This window comes from Rhea americana, unplaced genomic scaffold (genome assembly GCF_003343005.1).
Source record: "Rhea americana isolate MKP2758 unplaced genomic scaffold, rheAme1 scaffold_45, whole genome shotgun sequence".
In the NCBI taxonomy this organism is placed as follows: domain Eukaryota; kingdom Metazoa; phylum Chordata; class Aves; order Rheiformes; family Rheidae; genus Rhea; species Rhea americana.
Genome location: NW_028186590.1, coordinates 2,682,529 through 2,689,726, shown reverse-complemented (window position 1 = coordinate 2,689,726; position 7,198 = coordinate 2,682,529). Strand labels below are relative to the sequence as shown.

Here is a 7,198-nt window from a genome sequence, read left to right as displayed (position 1 = left end):
CCCATCCTTCCCTCTTGGAAGTCATCATGACTGTGATGGGACTTGCATTGAAACGATGGTGAATGCACCACTTTATGCATTTTATGTACCTACTTTAACACCATCCCTCCTCAAATGTTAATTAACTGGGCACGTTCAGTGTGTCCTGTGTGTGTCCGTGCGTCCTGTGGTTAAGTACTTCTATGCCTGCTCATGCAGTTTCGTACAAAAWGTTACTGGTCGTGAACTGTTCCCCGGAGAAAGTGGATATTTAAAGAAGTAGCCACATCAAAAGTACACCAAAACATGTAGTTTTTGGWCAGCGCAATCCCTCTTAATAAGAATTTCCAAAATCTTAAGTTATTTCTAGAATCCTATGAGCATGTTAAGTTTATGCAGGTAGCTCTGGTAAGTGGTCTCTACACTGCTTTTCTGTTTCTTTTTTAGGTGGCTTATGTGTTTCTGGAGTACCATTTTTTTATTGTATCTTAAATGTTTTACACCAGTCTTAAGTTAAATATACCTTTTTTAACAGCTATTATAAGAAATTACATATTAAGAGGATTAAGCTTTGCAGGAACAATTGCTGAATGAAGTTTGTGTAATTAATACTCATCTCAATAAGGGTAGTTGAGATGTTGGTCCAAATTCTGTTCCCTGTTGTGTCTGTACTACGGTAGAACGACATCAGTAATGAATACTGGTCATTATTTCTGGTTWTTTTAGGTTTTTGTGTAGAAAGGGCTTCTCTAGTTAAAAAGAAAGAGAATAAGGAGAGAGTAGTGCCACGTGTTTGTGTTTTCTGACTCTTTATTTGCTAGTACCTGTTTAAGAATCATAAAAAATAACACAGTTTTATACATATTTGACTTATTTGCATATATTCTCTGACAGTTTTTCTATTTATTTTCAGGAAGCTGTGCATCTTCTATTTAAAAATTTGGCAGTTTGGTGCAGTCTTGTGCTGGCTATTCAATGATTGCAAGTGAGACTTGAAATTTCGAAAAGAAATGCTTAGTCCTGTAATTTAGGGCTTCAAGCAACTAGAGAGTAACATATTTTCTGGTGGGGGAGGGATACACTTATCTTTATTGACAAGAATCGTATTTCTTGAGCCCGGAGAGGCATGCTGATTGACAGTTCCTCTTCACCTGCCCACTGATGATGATTCATATGAAGAAGGAAGAGGAAGTAAGTGGGGAAAAAAAAATAAAGGAGGTGCAAGATCAGTAGCTCTGCGAGTTCCTCCGAGCTACATCAGAAAAGATGAACTGGTGCAGTAGTTACCATGGCTGCGCTGCTCTCTTTGCTTCATGCAAGATCCAATAACACCTAACTTTTCTATATTGTTTTAATTGCTTCCCATCGGAGAACGTTTCCAGACTTTCACTTTTTTGTCCCTGGCTTTAAGTTTTCTCAAACTGATTACTGCAATGTTTTATTCATCAACATGAGCACTGTTTAGAAGCGACTGAAAGGAAAGCAGCAGAGCAGTGGAGTTCTGGCTGGTGTTAGGCTGTGGAAACACAAAATCCTACACACTTTCCAGGCGATGCTTATCAGCTGTCAAACTAGTGCATTCGATCAGATGCTTACAGTTTCTTAAAATGAAATTGGCAGTTTACCRATTTCATGAAAGACATGTAACTGCAGGTAAGCAAGCTGTTTCGAATTGCGAATTTAATATTTGCATTTAGTCCTCTTTCTCCCACGTTACCTGTAGTCCTCATAGTCCAAAATGGTATACAGAAGACTAGTATTATCTATTTATAGTTATTTTAAATGCAGGTCACCTAATCACAGTCATACCAGSAGCATATAGGAAATATACTGCTCCTAGATTGTGACCTTTAAACTGTGGATGACTATATTATTTACCCTAATCGCCGAAAGTATGCATCTGCTTTTGGAGCAGCACTGCAAAGACAAAACAATTCCGCACGTATTCCACATTTTGTCTCCTTGAGAACTGTGTTTTTCCTTGACTTCTGGTGCAGTTATTTCAGCGATGTGTTACAGAGCTTTGAAAAAATAAAATGCTTAACAACATATTTAATATTCTCTTTTGATATAAAATAAATATACTCTTCCATGATTGATGCATGGTAGTACAGTGTATTCTACTACACTGTACCATCTTTAAATTTTTTTCTTATTACTTTACATCCCGAAAAGTTYGACTGCCAAGTGATCTTCTGGTATTGAATGGCATTTCCCTTTTAAAATTTAAATAGAGAATCTCATGCCGATTATTACTGGTCTCCTTTAAAAAAATGTTCTTCTAGTGTTATTTGTAAAATAACACTTGTATATGCAAACAGTCTTGATATCCATGATCCATGCATGGTCTGTGGTCAGCATAAGCAGTTTACATGCATGTTATTCACCACCTAAAGCAACCTGTAACCCTGTAACAAGTCTTTAGCAGGCATAACCGTCTTGTGATGACCATTTTAGGTCTCTAACCTTGAAGTAGTAATAATTGCTTAGAGGCATGGATTTTTTTCACTCCTAGCTACACAGGGAAGAAATTTCAGTATCACATGTCAATATTATATAAATGAATAGTGAAAAGCAAGTAGAAAATTTCATTTGATTCCTTCCTCACCATACATACTGTCAAAAACTATTTGAAACATTTTTTGCAGGAGGAAGCAGATGAATCCTGAGTGAGTGGAACACGAGCAGATGASGTATGAAGGACAAGGTCCTAAATTGTCCTTCTGGAGCCAAGAGGCGCCCCAAGGAGCTTCCCCTTCCTCCTCCCAGCTCTGCTGCCCCGATCAGAGGGCAGATGCTTTCTGAGCAAGCAGAAAAGCAAAGAWGACACTTTCAGGAAATATCAGGAAGGGCACATAATTAGAAGTGTCCTACCCATCCCTCTAATTTTCGGTAACTTCATGAACAGTGTTCAGCAGCTATCATGTTGCCTGTTAGTATATTCAGGATACTGCCTGACTGTTTCAGAAGACTTCAGCTGGGTGATGTTGTAAYGTGGTACTCATTTTAGACAGGGCATCCCTTTTTAAAGGCATGCAGAGCATGACGTGGTTAGACCTGGTATTTTACTATGACATGAGATCGTCAGCTTTATCAAGATGCAGCATCAATAGAGATATTTGCTTGAGAAAAAAATTTCTCTGCAATATATTTATTAACAATYTATGATTTAGATTTTACAAAATTTTAACATGAGAAAGGTTTACACTGATAATAAATAATTTTTCTGCTGGGGTTATAAGCTGTCTTTAGTTTTACTGAGAAAACATATTTTTTTGCTAGTTATTTAGCATACAGAGAAGTGCAGCCTTTGTGATTTTTGTTCTGATTTTCATGAAACTCTTAATTTTAACTTCTATAATTAATTGCTCCGTACTTCTCTAAGCAGTATAATGTGTTGCAGGGAAGACCTCAAATATGCAACACCTCTTCTTTCCAAAGCTCGTTGGGGCACAGCATGTAAAAGGATATAAAAACCATGGCCAGTGTTGTCTTAGGACCTCAGCTTTAGAGTGAAAATACCTTTATGGAATGAGGTAACAGGAAAAATTAATTCTTGGAGTAGGAAAAGGGGAGACATCACGAGGAACTGTCAGAAAGAAGATTGTTTTCTAATTTAACTGTTGTTGATTTATCTTGAATGTGCAGTGTATGGAAGGTGCTATAGAAAATCCATTAGTTTGGCAGGAGGTCARTATTCTCTTATCAGCATAGCCAACAGTCTTCCTGAGCAAATCCAGGGAAACGACATGGCATATCTAAGCCTCAGTTTCCAAACTCTAAAATCAGAGTAATAATTTTTTTACTTCATGATGGTATTATACTGATAGCCCCCTCAGCTTTTTGGAGGGGGTTGCTACGCTGCCTAAGAAGGTTTAAAAGCCCATGATGAAACATGCCTGTTCGCCATTAATATTGAAAAGCAATGCAGTTTGCTTCTCACCTCCGTYGGTTGCCACAGATGGAGCGGAGCTGGCTCGCAGTTGGGAGAACTCTGACACGATCGGATGTGGCTTAGTAAGTGAGATGCTTTGTACATTTGTCGCTGTGTAAAATACATCTATTTTAATGCATGACTAAGAGTAAAAAATGTAATCCGCAAGGGTAAATCAATTAAATGCTCTTATTCTTGTACCCAGTATGCATTTCTAATGGAATATTTCGCAGCATGTTGTTACATTGCTCCGYCGTACTGACAAACGTTATTATAACACAAACAACCAAATCTGACTCAGTTACTTCGCAGATAATTTTAAAACACCTTAAAAAATTTTAATCATGAAGCATTAGAATTCCACAAACATACAAGTGGAAATAGCAAGATGACAAGGARTGCGTTAAACACTTACGGAAACCAAGTTATGCTGTGGTTTTATTGTGAAAGGCAATGAAGTACAAAACTCTGAGTGCACGCTTACGTGAAGGATATTCCCCTTTCCTTCACTTATTGCTGACATTCTCTTCCCCATTCCAACGAAGCAATTTATTTGCTTATTGACTAGTTTAATATAATGCTTGAAAGACTATGAGCAGTCTTTCCACTGCAATCGAGAGAGTCTATCTGCGAAAGAGCTTTTTGCAGAAAAGAGGCCAAAAACTAGTTTTCTTCGCTTTGGTTGCCTGAAGTTATCTGCGAAATCCGAATTCTTACCAATAGCAAGGTAATGTTAACTTCTAATATTTCAATGGGACCTACTGAATATCCAGCACCTCTGATGGTGAATAGTCATTCAACCAGCTKAGAATATGCACTTGAATGCACATTTTTGGACATCGTTGGTTGGAGCAGTACTGGGATACAAGGTTATTTTTATTTTGCAACTATTATTGAGCCATTATTTTTATTCCAAATTGCAAACCTACCTTTTTCTTTAAAAAATACCTAATTTTGTGTTTGTTTTTTCCCCCCACTAACCTAGCCAAGGTTATTGGCATTCTCACTGTGCTAGTAATTACGTTATGAGAGAGGGATGATTTTAGACATTTCTGAGCACAAACCTGTCAATCCAGTTGGATATTACTCCAGTTTCTCACCTCTGGAGATCTTACTTTAAGTCTAGTCAGTACAGTCATCCTTACTGTAGGTTGTTGGTACTGTTCTGGTAGTTCTTTTAGTACTGCATAATATTAAAAATCAGAAGCAAACACGGAATGAGTTGCATTTAGACATGGTTTGTAGCTGCTTCCCCCTCTTTGCTCCAGTCAGCCTTGACATTAGAGAAGAATTGCTGAAATCAGAGTTCAAGTACATTTACAATGTTGTGTGGGAAATATTTCCAATACCAGAATGTTGTTACAGCTCTGCTATGACATTGCAGGACTGCTATCATCAGCAACTCATATAGAAGTTTGCTGTTTGTTCTTCAGGTATTCTTCACTATAGTACTGTAAAGTTTTCAAAGAAGTGGAATTTAGCTACACCATCTAACTGCTATAAATTCCATTCACCAAAAAAAGAAAAAAAATAGAAGATAGACGTCTATTTCACTTACTCTGTAATTTTTTTATTGTGTTTTATAAAGGTTGCTTAAATTATTGATGCAAGAACTTGTGTGCTTGTATTATTATAATATAAACACTGTCAAATCATGTTTACTTAGCTAGGTTATTGGAGAAAGTAGTGAAAGGAAAGAAATTGGCCATATGCTTCATAATGAACAGAAACCAAGGAAAACATGGAAATTATCTCCATTTGTTTATATATGTTGTTCTTTATAACACATTTTAAATCATTCTGTTTTTTCCATTGGTAAGCTGATACTCAGCCTGAAGCTATGCTCTTCTGGGGACAGAACCATAAGCACTCRCTTTTTAAGCCATCACCATGTATGCCTGGATTTATCCCACCTCTGAGTGTTTAGGGGTTTTCAGCAAGTTTTGAGTATCTGCCTTTTCTCTGAAAATACTACTGCTGAAGCAAGAGAGCCAACATGGGCTGCCAACTTTTTAATGTATGGGAAGCATGCAAGTTGATTTCTTGTTTTTATGTGGTGCACGTAGGGCTATGCACTGTTGGCTTTAGATGTAGGTCTAGGCAAAATCACAATATCAAGGAGAACATCTACATCCTGTTTGCTCATATTATTGGCCACAGTCTGAGCTGGACCGTGCTGAGCTGGTCAGAGCAGCATCCCCGAAAAGGCTCSAGATGTGACACCCAGGAGCAGGCAATGATGTCCCTTTGCCAGCTCTGGAAAGTGTCATCCTGTCATCCCAAAGCTTAAGACGTTTGTTTCTTCTGCCTCCATTTTTAGAATGGCAATATTATATGTCACCTATTTCTGCTGCTGGTTCTTTGCTGTCTCAGGGCGAAACCTAGGTTGTTATTCTGACACAGCTGAACCTCATTCTCTGCAAGACAAGGACCATCACATGGTTTGCAGGAAATCTTGAATGGGGAAAGCAAGGTTGTACCTCCCTCAAGTTTCAGTGGATTCATTTACCTTTTCCCTGAAAGAATATCTCCCCTTACACAAGGAGGGAGCTGGTTGTTTCARGGAAATATCTAGAGGATGTGGTTCCTCTGTCTTAACTCTGCTCTTCAAAAATTTGGAGTCATCCAAACTGGAGTCATCTGAGCAAAATGAAGTCATCTGAGATAAGTTCTTGTCCTTCAGTTTCCAATTAACAACCTGAAAGTTTTTGGATTACTGTTTCTGTTAAAGCTTCATGTCTGTTCACACTTTAAGTATAGGTATATGTATAGATAGTTGTTATAAGCCATTTGACTTGTAACTCTAATAACATCTGTTTCATAGTTTAAAGCAAAACTAGAACTATATGGTGAATAAAAACATTTCCAGAATTTTATAGGAACATTTTTATCCCAGTTCAAGAAAAACTTCAGCACTACTGAAGTGTTCTGTGGAAAAAAAATCTGGTTTCAGATGGATCAATTTTTTCCCATTTAGATTTTTTTACACATCTCAGACTTGTCTATATGAAACATAAAAATCAAAGTAAAGAGCTATTTCAGAAAGGAAAGTATAAGACTTTCATTTAAAGATGGCAAAATGAGCTATTTTGACACTGCCAGAACCTTTCATCACATTTTTTTCTCACAAAAAGGAAATTTCAGTGAAATAAATAAGACTTCACAAAGCATTTAAAGAGAGCTACATTATTTTAATAAAAACATGTTCTGCTAGTGGTTTGATTATTAGCTGTAATCAAAATAACAAAAGGTTTTGTTTTTGTCAAAATAAAAAAAAATGAGACT

The 7,198-nt window shown here is 37.1% G+C and overlaps 1 long non-coding RNA gene across 1 annotated transcript in view; it reads left to right on the top strand.

Annotated features, from left to right (window-relative positions):
• Positions 1-5,450, top strand: part of LOC146589549 (uncharacterized) — a 10,306-nt gene extending 4,856 nt beyond the window's left edge. Inside the window, exons 3-4 of the long non-coding RNA XR_014897152.1 lie at positions 893-1,632; positions 2,628-5,450. This is a non-coding gene — a long non-coding RNA (uncharacterized LOC146589549). The remainder of the gene's footprint in view (positions 1-892; positions 1,633-2,627) is intronic.
• The last annotated feature ends 1,748 nt before the right edge of the window (positions 5,451-7,198 follow it).